Below are 17315 nucleotides of genomic sequence, written 5' to 3' on the forward strand. Positions count from 1 at the left end.
TTGAACCTGTGACACTTTGGTTCGCAGCCCACGCTCAATCCACTGAGCTACACCAGCCAGGTCTGAGAGTTGTTTTTAATGATGGCGTGGCTACTGGTTAACACTGTGGTTATGTCCAGGTGACATGAGCTCTCTGGACCCCCGTGCTGTAAAACTAAGGCAATTGAATCAACTTTTGTTTCTTCAGCGCACTTGAGAGATTTGGGGTTCAGAAAGAGTGGGTCACTTTGTAAGTTCCATAAATGTCTAACCATTGTGCTGTGTACATGAAACCAATTTAATACTGAATTTCAACTGTAATTGAGAAGAAAAAGAAACAGTGGGGTAGAGGAGCATGCCCTAGGGCAGTGGGTCCTCAAACTGCACAGGCACTAGACTCTCCTGGAGGCTGCTGAACCCATGGATTCCTGGGCCTCGCCTCCGGAGTGTCTGATTTCACAGCATGGGGCCTGAGAATATGCATTTCTAACAAATTCCCCCCGATGCTGATGCTCATGCTTCAGGGACCACACTTCATGGGTGAGATCAGGTAGGAGGCAGGTGGGAGAACAGTGTGCAGTATGAAAAAACATCCAATTAAGTTCAATATTCTTCCCCGCCCCCCATAAACACACACCCAGATCACCTGAACTACATGCTTTCTGAGATCCTTTCCTTCCCCCAAAGCTTTAGTTCTCTCTTGATACAGTAGAAGCAAGAAGTCACTTTTGGCATAAGCAGATCTCCCCCAAGTAGCCTAAATTGGCAAATTGTTATTATACGGCATCAGCTTGCGTTCAGAGATGCTTCTTCACACACATGTGCACCAGAGGCCAATGATGTCTTTTGGCTCTGTTTGCCTTTTAAAAAATTCAGTGAGTAAGCTAATTTTATAGGAATGTCTCAGAAAGCTATTCCTGTAAACCCAGCATTGTGGAATTGAAATAGAGGAAGCAATGCTGGTTAGCACAATTTTATTGAAACTTAATCGTGCAGAGGTCCCTCTGGATTCAAAGAGTTTGGACGGGAACCCTCCTCCTCATCCCTTATCACTCCATTGTATGTTTAATTTGCTGACATGGTATCTTCTTGTTCAGCCAGGGATAATACTTCTACGTGATTCTTTCACTGGAGGGGATGAGTAAGAGAGGGAGAGTTGGCATTAATTACTTCATCAGCTCTTTGTGTGAGTCATCTCCTACTTGAATTAATTCAACTGGAAGGAGGAGAAATGTTATCTCTGGTTCCTGAGGCCAGCTTGGGCTTCAGTTAACTAGGATACTCCCTCGGAGGAGGGACGAGTCATCACAGTTCCATTCACTTACTAAGGGGATGAATAGATTGTGAATTTCATTATCCTAGCATGTATGCATAAATATATAAATGGCAGACTGCTCTTACCTCGAGATGTTTATCAATAATCAGATGCCATAAGTGGGATGTTAGCCCTGGAAGGGCATTCTGCTGAAGGTGATTGCTCAAAAACAAAGAAAGCAAGCTGTGTTTAGGTTCATACCTCCACTGAATTCCCTCTCCTTGCTTTCAATTTGATTAACAGGGGTGTTGAGAGAAGAGAGCACAATTTCCAAAATGAAACCACCTTCAGTTCTTTCTGGGTTTAATGTGGTAGTTGGATTACTTTGAAACACAATTTTATGTCTCTTATTTTCTTCTTACGTTCAGTTCGCTCGTGTCTTCCTGTTTGGCTTATACCTTCCCCTTCTGACTCAGTCTTCTCTATTTCTCTTCTCACTCTGCCAGACCACTGTTCTTCCTCTGCCTTTGGCTTTTCTCACTTATGTTGCCCTTGCATGGCCTTTTTCACTGAAGCATGTCTCTGTTTGCCATTTCTTTACAGAGAATGTGGGTTCTCCCCAGTCAGACCCTCTCGATGGAAAGTGCATCCTTCTTTTAACTAATACATTAATTTTTATTCAGGAAGAATATACATACAGTGAATGCATAATCTTAAATGTACAGTTCAATGAGTTTTGATGGATAAGTGCATCTGTGTAGCCAGCACCCTAATGAAGGTGTAGGCTATTTCTGTCACCTCAGAGTCTTTATTCGTAGACCCTGTCAGTTCCCTCACCCTGGCAGTATTAAACCAGTGCTCTGATTTCTTTCACTCTAGATGGGCTTTATCTGTTCTTTAACTTCATACAAATAAAACGTTAGTACGTACATTTTTTTAAAGATTTTATTTATGTATTTATTTTTAGAGAGGGAAGGGAGGGAGAAAGAGAGAGAGAGAGAAACATCAATGTGCGGTTGCTGGGGGTCATGGCCTGCAACCTAGGCATGTACCCTGACTGGGAATCAAACCTGCGATACTTTGGTTCGCAGCCCGCGCTCAATCCACTGAGCTACGCCAGCCAGGCTAGTATGTACATTTTTGTATATGCCTTCTTTTGTTCAACATATCATTTTTAATATTCACCCATGTAGCTGCATGTATCGATAGTTTGTTAATTTTTTTAATGCTGACTGGCATTCCACTGTATGTATATACTGCAGTTTATCCAGTCACTTGTTCATGGACATTTGGGTTGTTGCCATGTTTTGGCTGTTACGAGGAAAGAAGCTATAAGCAGTGCTGTAGAGGCTTTTTGTGGACATCTATTTTCATTTCTCTTTGGAGTGACATTACTAGGACACAGGGTAGTTGTATAACTTCATAAGAAGCTGTACGTTTTTTAAAGTGACTGCAGGATTGTATGCTTCTTCCCCGAGTGTATGAAAGTTCTAGTCACTTCACATCCGTACCAATAATTTGTCTCATTCTTTTAAAATGTTAGCTATTCTAGTGGTTAAATGAAGTACTATCACATGGTGTTAATTGCATTTCCTGATGACTAACAATGCTGAGCATCTTTTTTATGTGCTCACAGGCCATTTGCCTGTCTTTTTTTGTGTAGTGTCTGTTTAAGGCCTTTGACCATTTAAAAAACTGGATTGGTTGCCTTTTTTGATGTATGAGTTCTTCATATATTCTCTGTCATGTACATGTATTACAACATTTTCCCCAGTATTTGGCTTTCCTTTTCACTTTTGTTGACTGTGTTTTTGGGTAAGCAGCTTTAAATTTTAATGAGGTCTGATTTGTCATTTTTTAAGATAAATATTTTTGTGGCTTTATAAAACTTTTGCCTACTCTCTGTTTGCTAAGATAATTCTTCTGTGTTTTCTTCCAGAGGTGTTTTAGTTTAACCTTAACATTTAAGTCTGTGACCTATCTCAAATTAATTTTAATGTGTGGTGTAAGGTAAGGGTCAAAGTTCATTTCTTCATATATTTTTTGAAATGTATGAAACGATTTTTGAGAAGATTTTCTCATCAAATTGCCCTAGTGTCTTTGTCAAAAATCAACTGACTGTATTTGTTCTGTTTTAATACTATTCTGTTTCATTGATCCACATGCTGTATTATGTCAATAACCATACTGACTTGATTAAAATATTTTTATGGTAAGTCAGGAAGTATGAGTCCTCTACCTTGTTCTTAATTTTTAAGATAATTTAGGTGTTCTAGCTCCTTTAGAGCTTCACATAAATTTTAGAACTAACTTGTAATTTTTTAAAAAACTGAGAAGTTTGTTGGGATAGCACTGAATTATGAGGGATCAATATAGGGAAAATTGGTATATTAACAATATTGAGACTTCCAATCCAAAAACATAGTATATCTCTTTGTTCTGTTATTTATTAATTTCTCTCAGTATTGTTTCCCTGTTTGGGGGCAGGAATATTTCATCTGTATTATAAAATTTAACTGTATTTTGTGTGTTTTGATATGTTAAGAAGTTTAATTTTTTACAATCTAATTTTCAAATCATTTTATGTTTAGATAAGGAAATACAATTGAATTTTGTATACTGACCTTGTATCTTGTAGACTGCTAAATTCACTTACTGGTAAGGGTGGATAACCATGCCTTGTTCCTTATCTCGGGGGGAACGTTTTACTCTTTCACCACTAAGCGTGATAACAACTGTAAGCTCTTCATAGTTTCCCTTTATCGGATTGGGGAAGTTTCCCTCTGTTCCTAATTTTTTGAGAGAGGTCTGTCGGTGTGTTTTTATCAGAGGTGGAATATTGAATTTTGTGCAGTTCCTTTTCTGCCTCTAATGAGATACATTGTATAGTATTTCTCTTCTGTCTGGTAAATTAGGTTAATTGATTTTAAATGTTAAACCAACCTTGAGTTCCTGGGATAAGAAAAATTTATTAATATGTATTACTCTTTTCACTTCATGCTGGCTTATATTTTTTTGACTTATATTTTACTTAGTATTTTTACACTGCTGTCCATTGAGAGTATTTGTCTATATTTTTCTTTTGTGGTATTTACTGGGTTTTGGTGTTGGTGTTCAACTGGTTTCATAAATTGTGTGGTGGAATGTTTCTGTCTTCACTATTTTCTGAAAGAATTTTTATAAGATTGTGTTTCTTTTTAAAACAGCTGGTGAAATTCAATAGTGAAAGCATTTGGGCCTGGAGTTTTCTTCGTGCAAAGGCTGCAGACATAATGCAATTTTAAGTCATCACACAGTGGAGCCCCTTCCTCTCCGTCGCCGCTGGGTGCTGCGCGCTGCAGTGCGTGTGTGACGCATCCAGGGCCACCACCGCCGGGCAGGACCGCGGTGAGCGCTGCTGTGCCCAGGCTTTCAGGAGGAATTCATGAGGAATTCAGTTTCTTCAGAGATTGTTGACTGTTTAGTTTTGTTGGTCGCTTGTTCTTGGTTATGTTTTAGTAAGTTATGTTTTCTGGAAATATAGAAAGAAATTGTTGATTTCATCTAAGTTTCAAAATTACTGGAATGAAGTTGTGTGGTATTTTCTTACTGTCTATTTAATGTTGATGGGATCTCTAGTGATCTTCCCTTTTCCATTGCTAATATTGGTTATTTTATTTTTGTGATTAGTCTTGCTAGGAGTTTATTAATTTTATTAATCTTTAGGAAGAAATGAACTGTTGCTTGTTTTCTGTTTCATTGATTTCTACTCTTTATTATCTCTTTCTTTGTTCTTATTTTGGGTTTAATTTGCTCTCCTTTTTCTAGATCATTAATTTGAAAATTTTCTTTCCTATTATTAGGTGCAGACACTGTAGGATTGTAATATCATCCTAATGAATGTAGCCTTTAGCGATGAAGAGAATGGCTCTGTGACTCTGGTAATTCTCCTTGTCTGCAGTTTGCTGATAGGGGCATGGCCACAACAGCTGTAGGCTGCTCAGTCAGCCAGTGACTTGAGGTGAATCCCCTTGTCCTAGCCACACTGCACAGATTTTGATATGGAATGCTTCTACTAGAACTTAACTCAGTATTTGCAATTTCCATTTCATTTACTCCAGGGGTTGTTTAGTAGTGAGTATTTTAATTCTTAGAAACATGGAGAATTTTTAAGCTTTCTTTTTTTTCCTATTTGTTTGCTAACTATATTTTTGATATCTAATATTCTCCATAGTTGTTGATTTAAATATTTTGAGGACATCATGTTATATGCACATATGTCCATGATCATAAAATATACTTTATTGATTGTTCATTTTCCTGGTATGTAATGTCCCTCAGAGTCATTTGTAATCCTTTTTACCTTACATTCCATTTGTCTGATTTGAAAAGTATGATCCTGCATTTTGTTCATATCTTTTCTTAAATCCCTTATTTTCAGCTGTGTTGTATACTTTCATTTTAAGTGGGCCACTGTTCTTTTCCTACATACTGTGTGAAGTTTAAATACAGTATTTGTTTCTGTTATTTGATTATTGAATTTACACCCCATTATACTTATTATACTTATTTTATTAAGACTTTTTAGCCTTGTTTACAATGTTTTCGATTGCCTTTTTTTTTGCTTCTTTTTTTTAAATCCCCTTTCTCCTTTCTTTTGTAGAGGTTAAATTTTCTTTTGCTGGTTTTAAAAGAATGCACTTTATTCTTATAGTTTACCTTCATCTTAACATAAACTTAGACCTGTTTTTTTCTATCTGAGACTTACCGATAACTTCATTGTTTCCCAAATCACTTCCCACCTTGTAACCATTGGACCTCCCCCATCTGTCTGCTATTTTTCCCTCCTGAGACGTAACCTCCTCTTCTCCTTCAAGAGTTACCCTGAATACATGCCTGTGTTAGGTAATGGGCAAAATTCTGAAGTGCATCAGCCTCCACCCTCTGCAGCCTCCCCATCTTGTTTGGAACCAGAAGTCACTTTTGCTTTTACAACATTCTTTCTTCTGGCAAAATGGAGGATAGAGTTGACTGAGTTGACATAGGACACAGAGAAATGTCTAGGGGTCTGTTGCAACAGCCCAGGAGAGTTTAGGAGAGTCCAGATTAGGTCAGTGTCATTCTGTGGAAGGATGGGTGGAACAGTCAGTGGGTCCTGGTGTGTTGGTACTTGAGGAGTGCAACAGAAAGGGCAGTTGATGGTGCTAGGCATGAGAAGCAAATATATTAATTTTTTTCCCTATTCCCTTCCAAGTTCCAGTTACAGTATTTCCTAACAGGGTTTTGTTGGCAGGGTTAAATGAAGTAAAACATGTAAAATACATGGCATATATCCTGGTATAGAAGTGATAATTAAAAAACATTGAATGTTAACTACTTCCACATTGCTGCCTCAGTGACTGCGTGAATGGGCAGAGGGAGGCTAGAGTTGACCTAGGAGGTTGGGTGTTTCTCTCTCTCTCTCTCTCCTCTCTCTCTCATGGTTGGGGCAGGGAAAATGTTAATTATTTTATTTCTTGTTACTATTTAAAATTTGATTTCCCAATGGGACATCTAGATAGCAGATAATTGGATGTATAAGTCTAGAACTGATAGGAAGTAGGTATTTGAGAGTAGTTAGTAACTAACGATAGGAGGTCTTCTAGCAGGAGATGATAGAATGAGAAGAGAAGAGACCCTTGGAGAAACATTTATAGGGCGGATCCATCAGGGAATTAGGAGGCCTGGATTCTTACCCCAGTTCTGACTGGCCCTTTTAGGGGCTGCTCTTTGAGCCTCACTCTCTCTGTCTCTCTCTCTCTCTCCCCCTCCCTCTTCTTTGCCTTCCTCTTTCCCCCTCTCCCTCTTTTCCTTCATTCTTCATTAATTCAACAAATATTTTTTGAATACCTACTATATGTCAAATTTTGCTGTAGGTATTGAGGTCAAAGAGTCAAGATAACATATGGTCTTTTGCCTCTTGTTCTGAACAGACAACCAATTCAACTATTACTCTGTGTTAAGCTTTCTGATACCTGTGTGTTACAGAACCACAGAGAAGGGGCATCTAAATGAGATTGATTAGGGGGAAAGGCAGTCAGAGAGGATTTTAAGAACAAGTCCTTCAAAGTAGGCTTTTTAAGAATGATGAATAGTTTAGACAAGAATGTGCAAAGAAAGACAAAAAAGAAGTGTAAAATAGTAAATGGACGGGCTGGCAGAGCAACAGGCTGGCTGGCAGGACCCAGGTGAGTCTGGCCTGACAGCTCTGGAGAGCTTCAGGGTCTAGATCAGGAGGGACCTGTGTGTCAAATCCAGGAATTTGGATTTTATCTCGAATGTAACGCAGACTCACTGAAGGACTCGACACAGGAATGTAAAAAATTAGGTGTGTGTTTTAGAACTCTCCTTTTTCTAGTGCTCTGCATTTGTCATGATAAGGGGCCAGGTGGTGGGCAGGGGAGGCAGAGAGGAAGCAATAATAAGTATTCAGGTGACAGAGGAATGTCCTTCACCAGCCAGGGAGCACTTGCCCTGTGCTGATCGCTGGTCTGTGTGCTGGAGGTGGCGCAGGGGCCAGGAGAGGCCAGCTGCTGCTTCTCGGAGAGCTAGTAGTGGCTGTGGAAGTGACAGAATGGAAAGAGTGAGCAGACTGGAGAGATGTTAATGAGACAGGATCTACAGGAAGTGATAATTAGACATCAGAGGTGAGTGAGAGGGAGGAGTTGTCTGGTTCCGGTAGCTTAGTGACACCACTCACTCAGTTGGGGAACCAGCAGAAAAATTGAAGGGGCCTCCAGGTGGAGGTGCCTGGCAAGCAGTGGGATAAACAGAAGAGACCTCCACGCCTCGCTTGTTTACTAAGGAAAGAACTGAACTAGATGCTTAAGTGACTTGATTTTATTCTGTCCCATATGCAATTTTAGTCTCTGCTCATTAGAGTTCAGGGGACCTGACTTCCTTTTATATCTTCCCAGGAGATAGTATGGGGCCAGGCAAAACAATAGGGTTAGTCGTCGTTTTAGGTAGATCTGAAATCCAAACACATCAATTTCATCACTTACCTGCTACTCCCCATTCTCCCTGGACCCCTCACTATGTGAATGTGGGCTCGCTCTGTACATGGCTGTGGGCAGTTGTGTCATATTTATATCACACAGACTCACAGAATTCTCCAGCTTGTAGAGATTCTGGATTATTTGGTTCCATGTTTGCCTTTTACAGATGAGAGAAGAGGCCTGGGGATGTTGTGAGGCTTCTAGAGTACAGTAGGGCCAAGATTAGATCTCTCCATTCACTGGTCTCTTCTGCACGGCCTCCCCCTCCCCCTTACTTAGTTCACACTGGAGTGCTCAGAGAGCAAGGCGGAAATGTCCTTAGGAATATATTTGTGCAGAAGTTTGGAACTGACTAAGCCAGTGTGTGTAACTTTGAGACTTTGTGTAAAGACTGTCAAGAAGAATTGAGTTACTTTAGCTCTGACGTAGGGAGACAGCATCCTCGGGTGTCACTCCTGGATTCAAGCAGCTCTCTTTGCCTGCACACCCTTGTTTGGGGTGTCCTCAGAAGGCTCACCATAAGGAGTCGTTTTACCTCAGGTGTAGAATCAGATTGTACTGCAACTTCAAAGAAAAAGTAAAAAGTGCAGAAACTACTGAACTCAGTGTGGGAAGCACTTCTCGTTGGTAAGAGTTTCAAGTGCTAGAGAAGAGATGTGTTGAAAGGACATTTACTTTCATCAGCTTAGAGCATCTGGTTTTTATTCTTTAGAAAGAAGCAACACCTCACATTATGGCAGTCCCTAGGCAAGTAAGCACTCGAGATTTTGATCTGTACAGATTCTTAGAGGGAGTGCCTCACAGGAGCTTTTAGTGGTGATTCGCGGCAGTTGACTGATTCTGTAGAGTGACAGCCAATTTTTGTGGGGAAGGGAAGAAGGAGGTAAAGAGAGTTATTAAGGAACTGCTCTGTGAAACAGCAAATAGGCCATTTCTTTCCAGCCAGGATAGAAGTGGAAAGTGTGCTCAGCAGACTCTGGGGAACAAATTAAAGCAGATAAGGAATGAAAACTAAATTCCATGTTTTTTATTGTTCACTCAGTGCCCATTTCACATTCATGTAATGGTGGGCTCCATTACAGTTCTCCCCTTTTTATATAGATTTAATTTTTTGTGGTAAAATATACCTGACATAAAACTTGCCATTTTGACCATTTTTTAATGTGTAAATTGGTGACATTAAGTACATTTGCAATATTGTATGTCACCACCATTCTGTAGTTATAATTTTTATTTTAGGGACAAATTTCCCAAATTAAACAAATTGAGAAGAGACGCATCACCTCTAATGCCAAGGCCCAGCATAACCACTGTTATAATTAAGGTGTTAGTCTCTGTGTCTTTTTTTTCTTATTCATATGATTTTGTTCAAATCTAGTTACAATACTGTACGTAGAGGTTATAAAGAGAATTTTAGCATTGTAAGGGAACTTAAAGATGATTCAGTTTATCTCCACCCATCTGATAAGGGGTTAATATTGAACAATTATAAAGAACTTCTAAAACTCAACACCAAAAAATCAAACAATATAATTAAAAAATGGGCAAAGAACCTGAATAGACACTTCTCCGTAGACAACATACAGAGGACCCAGAGACAGGAAAAGATGCTCAATGTCACTAGTCATCAGAGAAATGCAAATTAAAACCACAATAAGATATCATCTCACACCTGTCAGAATGGCTACCATCAATAAATCAATAAACAATAAGTATTGGTGAGGATGTGGAGAAAGGAGAACCCTTGTGCACTGATGGAGGGAATGCAGATTGGTGTAACCACTTCGGAAAGCAGTATGGAGTTTCCTCAAAAAATTAAAAATGGAACTGCCTTATGACCCAATGATTCCACTTCTGGGAATTTATTCAAAGAAACCCGAAATGCTAATTTAAAAGAATTCCTGCACTGCTATGTTCATTGCGGTGTTATTTACAAGAGCAGAGATTTGGAAGCAACCCAAGTGTCCATCAGTAGATGAGTGGGTGAAAAGAAGTGATACATTTACACAATGGAATACTACTTGCTGCAAACAAGAAGAAAATGTTACCCTTTGCAACAGCATGCATGGACCTAGAGAGCATTATGCTAAGTGAGAGAAGCCAGTGAGAGAAAGACAAATACCATACAATTTCACTCAGGTGGAATCTATTGAACAAAGTGCACTAGCAAACAAAATAGATACATAGAGAGCAGGCTGAGAGCTAGGGCCAGGACTGGGTGGGGCAGGGCAGGGCTTGAGCAGAAGAGAAGTGTGGTGATTGCCAGGGGAAGGTAGGTGCAGGTAGAAAAGAGCAAGGGGTGGGGGAGGGGATAAATGGTGAGGGATGGAGACTTGACTTGGGTGACAAATACCTATACAGATGACATGTTACAGAATGTGGACCCGAATCCTGTATAATTTTGTTAATCAATGTCACCCCAATGAATTCAGTAAAAAGGGCAAAATATAGTGGCTAAGGGGACCATGGCTTGCTCAGCTGGACCATGGCCAAGCTGGGTCTGCAGTCCAGGTGCTCCCTCTCCCACGCCCCATGCACAGGGCAAGTCTTTAGTTTCCACATATATTATAAAAAATTCATCAGTGGTTTATTTTTAGGGTCTCTTTATTTTTCTTTCTCCCTGTGATTTCTGTGTCTGGATTTTTTAAAAGTGGCGTCTTCAAGCAGGAATTTGTTTTAAATAAGAAAAATCACAATATTTATGCTACTTGTAGAGTACCAGGGGGTTTCGTTACAGTAGGGCTTATTGCCCCTGACCTAGACACTGACATTCCCTCCTGTCTTGCCTCTGTTCAGATATTACTGTATCCAGGATGTTGCTGCCCTTTTTCTCCCACTTGTCTTGCTGATAGTAGTGAAACCAAAGTTTAAAGGTGATTAGTCATTTTCCCAAGTTGGGGTTTTAGCCATTTTTTTTTCCTTCTTAAGATCTGTTTTTCAGTTACAAATTAGGTGAAAATCAGGGAAGCAGAGCCTTGCAGCTTTTTAAAAACAGAATGTCGGCAGTACCACTGTACACCCTCTGGGCCGGTCTGCCTGTTAGATACCCTTTCAATCCTTTCCAACTTCTAAATTCCCATCCATGTGCAGTTTTCACCTTTTCCTGCCTACGTTGGAGTATGTGGGAGGTGGCAAGGAGCTGGGGTATATTGTTTGGGTCGGCCATGGCAACCACAGCAGTAAAAGAAACAGGACTAGTTTTGTGCTGCTGTGTAAATGCCAGGATTCAGCCGGTATCTCAGGACTTCTGCTGGGCAGGCACCAGTCAATCTGATGTCCTGGTAAGGTTAAACTCAGCCCTCCTCTCCCGCCCTGCTTTGATCGCACTGTCAGCCAGGAATGGACGTGGGGAGGCAGTCCAGAGCACAGCAGGGTGTGCACCCAGCAGAAACATAACAACCACAGAGGCAGAACAGCAGGAGTGTTTTCTCATCTGCACCCCAGATACAGAGAAGTACATTCCCAGTCCTTGCCAGCACTCATTCTTACAGGGTTGAGCACCTTGCTCCAAAGAGCCTGTCCAAACGACCAGCTTGACTAACAGGAAGGACAGGAAGGAGCAGCCACCAGGGAAGTCAAGGAAAGACCCCAGAATCTGTGTAGTTAGGGAGCTGAAATGCAGGAACTTCCTGCTGCATAAAAATGTCACAGAAGAGGAGAGGGAGAATACAGAGTAAGCCTCCGTTGCTTAATAATTTATTTTTGACTCTAAATAGCTTTTCTTTTCATTCAGCAGATCATTTTAGGTGTCATTCAGTTTAAGTACTGTGTTTTATCCTGAGCGGATCAGGAATTCTAGTTGTTAAACTGTGTACTGTGTTGCTGCCTAGTGGGAACTTACTTTTTTGTTTTTTAAATGTTGATGAGCAAGATCTATGTGGTCAAGTACTGAATTCTGAATGTTTTTCTTCTAAGGGGCAAGGTTGATTTTTTATTCAAAATCATGAGAGGCTGACATTTCACTTGGGGAAGTCTGAGGAAGTTGGTGAGGTCTTATGTTAATAAAAACAAGTGCCTCTTTTTCTTCTTATCGCCTCTCAGTATCTGCCCTGCTGGCTGAGGCAGTGTGGTCTGGCTTAGTTCTCCCTGGAAGTCACATTGTGCTTTAGAACTCTCTTTACTATGACCCACAAACAGTCTTCAGGCTTCACTCTAAGGAGCCAAAGGTAAAACCATGAATAAACAAACTGTGAAACAACATCTCCACTCTTCTGACTTCAGCCCTGCCTAAAGCCCACTCGGAAACCTGCCTCTGAATTCTGCTGGACATGTTTGCCCTCCGTCCACCTTTCCCATCCTCATCCACTCCTAACTTACAGTGGTCCCTACCCTTTTGTTTTTATTTTTGTCATGTGGGTAGTAACTGACAGGAAAATAGTTACTCAATTTGCAAAATGTTGGGTTGTGAGGTCACCGAGTCTGAGATTAGCCTGTAATTTGTAAAAGTCTCAGACAGATGACAGCAAGGTTTTGCTTGCTTCTCTCTGAGCTGTTTTGTTGGGCTTTAGTCAAAGCAGTTTCGTAGTGAGGAACAGAGAAGTTTCTTTCTGCTGTGGAGCCACCAAACCCTTGAGCACAGGCGATCAGCAAATAGAGATGAACTCCGACAGGCACATAATTTTTCTTGTTTAGTGGTGCACTCAACATTACACAACAGAGAACCAAAAGGGGCTTTTTCTGAAAGTATATTAATTTCTGGGTAGACTTTGTGTTGCTCCAAGTTAAATTTTAAAAAATTCTTTTCTAGTTATATTTTCTTGACATACTTGAGCTTTTCTGCCTTTTCTTTTTTCTTTTTCTTTTTTTTTAACTAGCTTTGTTGAAAAAGCAGGTAATATTAAACAGTGTATTTTATTTATTGACTTGGAAGGCCAATTATAGAATCAGACTTTTAGAGCTGAAAGGGCTGAAGTCTAACATAATGTTCTGATTTTACAGATGAGAAATCTGAGGCGTAGGGAAGTGACCAGCTCTTCAGTGCACAGCTTGTTTGTACAAGGGCTGAGGCTGGAAAAAGCCAGTTCTCCAGACACTCCTGGCTTTATATTGTCTTCTTGTTGGGCACAGCTTTTTAGCTTCAGTTAGGATCTTTTTCTGTTATTGAGATTATTTTAAAAATGGGTTGGTCTTGAAAAGTTTATTATTTCAACTTAATTGTTCTCATACTTCCCAGAAGATCAAAAACTTCCTCAAGGAACCATCATTACCACATACTATGGAAAGTGTATATACATCTGCTGAATAGTTTTTAAAGTTTTGAAGTCTGCTGTAGCTATTGAGGTATTCTAATTCCATTTGGAAAAGGTTTATTTGGTTAACAAAGCCCAGTGTTGTGTTAAGTCTAGACTTAGAACAATGAAGCATCACCTCCTAGGTACTGGGAGTAGAAGTGGGAGAGGCAGGGAGTGGCTGGTCCTGTGGGCAGCTCAGGCAGATTTTTGCTCTCACCTCCTTGCGTGTTAGTACAGTGCAGTCCTTCAGTGAGAGTCACCCACGACAGAGGGATGTGTTTAGACTTGAAGGTTCTAGGAGCTGCTCAAATAAATAATGAATGCAGACAATTTGCAATGCAGCAGGTGCAGAGTTAATCACTGAGAAGTGGAACTGGTTGCCAGTCTTTTTTTCCTCCCCATCCCCTCTGTGGCATTATCACTTGCTTTGCCTTGGGAAGGGATGACTGGAACGGGCACATCCTTCCTTCTGGTGCTCTGAGCAGTGGGAAGGCTTTGCAGGTGGGCTGTGTCTGCAGTGGCAGCACAAGCGGAGCAGGGGATCTCCTTCTGCTCTTCAGGTGAAGCTCACCAGGGCCCTGCGGCTTCCCGCCTCACTGTCAGTGGGGTCACTGTCAGTGGGGTCGAGAGGTGGCAGGGCTGGTTATTGGTGAGAACAGTACCAATTGGCTCCTAGGACTTGACCATTTATTTGTACTTAGGTGTTATGAAGAGACTTATTTTGTGTTGTTTAATCCATGTCTGGCTTTGTTGGAAGTGTTCTATAAATTCAGAAGGAAGAAATGTTTTGTCCCTTTGGGAAGGCAGGTCGATGGTTTAGCTGTAGAGAGCAGCACCACACGAGCACCACACATGGTTGAGGATTAAGTCCAGTGAGACATTTGTCTCTTTCATGAGAGATTTGGGGAGTGGGAGGCAACTGTAGGGAAAGAACATAGAGAAAAAAAGAATTTTGAAAAGGGAAAAAATTAGGCTTAGCTCTCCAGAGAGCACACACACAAAAAATGATTTAAGTGCAAAGAAGCTAATAAAAGTTTGAAAGAGCTTTTAGTACAAAAAAAAAAGAATGAAAGAAGTGCTGTTAGAGAGATGAATAAACAGCTCTATTCTAAATAGCATCTCAATAACTTGGCTTTGCAGGGAAAAGAAGGCCAGAGAAGGGTCTTGTGGAAGTCCAAGGGCGAAAAAGCAAACAGATATTTAAAGGAGTGGAGATTATAACAGTTTGGTAAAAATGGACTTAGTTATACTTAAAAATTATTTTGTCCTTAGTACTTGATAAGATGATAAATAATAGGCTAAGAAATTTACCTGATTTATAATCCAAAGCGAATTTACCTCCTGTATGTACCATTACTGAAATCCACTTAAAATAAAATGCACGGGTGGGTGTGTTCCTTTCCTCGCCCTCACCCTACTGGGGTATTTCCACTTCAGTGTGGCAGTGCTGGTGCCACTCATGTGCCCGTGCGGCATCTGAGAGGACCTAGTGTGTCTTGCCAGATTTTTCTTAAAACTTACCAATGGCTGTGTCCTATGCTCATAGCAAGGGCTTTGAGGAGAGAGAAGAGTTGAGAAATTATTGCACTAAAAAACATCTTTAGTCTTTTCCTCTCTTAGCTTTTAGGGTCAAAACTACCTTTCTCTTGGGAATGAGAAGGGGAGAAAACCCTTTCTCCACTATTCCTTTGAGAGAGGTTTCAAAACCCTCTCGGTCCGTCTAAGCCGAGGGGCTTTATGGCAGCTGCACCTCTGACCCACAGGTCAGAAAGTGAAGTTCTTTCCTGTAATGAAAGTTCCTGCACAAGAGAATGTACAACTGTAATTTGAGTTCCTTAATGATTATTCACTTTTGTTCTTACTTCATAGTCTCTAGTAAAATTCTAAATATTTAATTATGTATATGTCTGAAATTAACTGCTCTCGGATAGCATATTTACTCAGAACACTTAAATGCATCAAGTGCTGACATTGTTAGAGTGGGAAAAAAAGCCTCAACATTTTCAGGCAGAAATCATTGTAAAATATGGTGTAAGGTTTCCTAAATAGAGTACAGTGTAGTAAACATAATTTAATTTCTTTCCTTGGTGATTTATCGTTATTTCCCTGGAGTGATTACACTGATGTAGTAGTGTAACCGTGATGCCCCCAGAAGCTCATAATTCTTCTCCATGCCACGGCCTCTGTCTTATCCACATTTCTTGGTTTCTCTTAAAGCTCCTGTCATTTGCCTATATCTGATCTGTTCTAAATGTAAGGGAAACTAGCTAACAAAACTTACACAATTACTGGCAGAATTGTGTATCTTCATTCTAACCTCTTGTTCCCCGCACCTAGGCAGTTGAGGCCCAAGGCAACCCTGAGCCATTCTGGGTGGTGGAGGCTGAGAGATTTGGGGAGGATGGAATAAAATTAGACAGGACATTAACAATACAGTAAGGGCTGTCAGTAAGCATGGCATTTAAAAAATTTAACAGTCTAAATGAGCATTGGATAAAATAATAAAATTAGTCACTTCTCTGCTTAAACCATTCACGATTCAAGATGAAACTAATTAATAAAATATTTTCTCTGACTTTGTTGTTTACTGTCATACCTCTTAGATGTGGACTAGGAGCTTCCGAAGGAATCTCAGGCCCAGGCTGAACCCGGGGCTCTACAGTTGTCCCACATGCCTGGCCTGTGTGGTGGGATACCTAGATGGAGACACCTGTGAAATCTCAGGAGGCAGAGGAGAGATGGTCATCTGAGTAGTATGGTTTGCTACTCTGCCACTTCTGCTTCCAGGCAGCTTCTTTTGGCGGAGGGAGGAGGAGCTGTGGGATTTTTATGCACGCTCCAAAATACTTGGCTCATAAGATAGGTAAGAAGACAGAGTGATAAATTATACCTTGTGGGTTTTTTTTTTAATGTGAACATATTTTCCCCACAAGTAGAAGCAGTGATTTATAAATGGAGTCTTTTCAGAAAGATTCTAATTCCAACCTTTGGAACTCAGAATATATTTTTCAGAGAAGTAGTGTGTGTTATAGCTGGGTCCCAAGAGAGTCCACAAAATCTCTCCCGTGATGTCCCTAGGACTGGACCAGTCATAGGCTCCTTAGAACCATGATGCCCCAGAGCCCCTTCAACTGGTGGTATGTGGTCATGAAAAATGGCCATGGTGGTTTATAGGAAAAAAGCGAAAAATGTGAGTAGAAAACAGGTTGTTATGTAATTGATAAAATGAGTGAGACTAGTAGAGGGCCTAATAGGATGTGAAGTCACTGACAGGAATCGTTCCAGAGGGCCCAGCTAAGAACCAAGAACAGGAGGGAAGTTAAAGGTAAAGAGAATTGGATTCCACTTGAGGAAGAATGGTCTCACGTCAGAAGTGCCTAAAAATAGAACAGGCTGACTGACAAGGTAACGAAACCTCTGTCACTGGAGATGTTCAAACAGAGGTGGGAGGACCCCCTTCTCAGGAATTCTCCAGGGTGTAATAGACCGCCACTCCTTTTTCTCCTACCACTGAACTGTGGTACTTGAGACTCACATTGGTGTCCCAGTTTTTCATTGGGAAAGATAATATATTAGCATTGAAATAATTTTAAGATAGGCAAATAGTCATACTTTTACAAACCTAACAGTATAACTTTTTAAATTATATTCCTCATTAGCATACGCATAACATATTTTTCGGACTATAAGACGTGCTTCCCCGCCCTTCAAATTTGGGAGGAATAATGGTTGTTAATGCTGCTATTGAATTCTGTGTACATTTACATTGGTGAAACATTATTGATTTATGTTATTAAATATTATACCACATTTTTTGCTTCAAAAATTTTTTTT

The 17315-nt window shown here is 40.4% G+C and overlaps 1 protein-coding gene across 9 annotated transcripts in view; it reads left to right on the forward strand.

The window, feature by feature from the left end:
* The window catches only part of ATXN1 (ataxin 1), a 384633-nt gene that overhangs the window by 45901 nt on the left and 321417 nt on the right, over positions 1-17315 (forward strand). Inside the window, exon 3 of one of the 9 annotated variants that reach the window (XM_036026475.1) lies at positions 13079-13081. The exons of the other annotated variants lie outside the window; for them this stretch is intronic. The gene's annotated coding sequence lies outside the window, so the exon portion shown is untranslated. The remainder of the gene's footprint in view (positions 1-13078; positions 13082-17315) is intronic. 9 annotated transcript variants of the gene reach the window in all.

The sequence above is a fragment of the Phyllostomus discolor genome, chromosome 5, assembly GCF_004126475.2.
Source record: "Phyllostomus discolor isolate MPI-MPIP mPhyDis1 chromosome 5, mPhyDis1.pri.v3, whole genome shotgun sequence".
Taxonomy (NCBI): Eukaryota; Metazoa; Chordata; class Mammalia; order Chiroptera; family Phyllostomidae; genus Phyllostomus; species Phyllostomus discolor.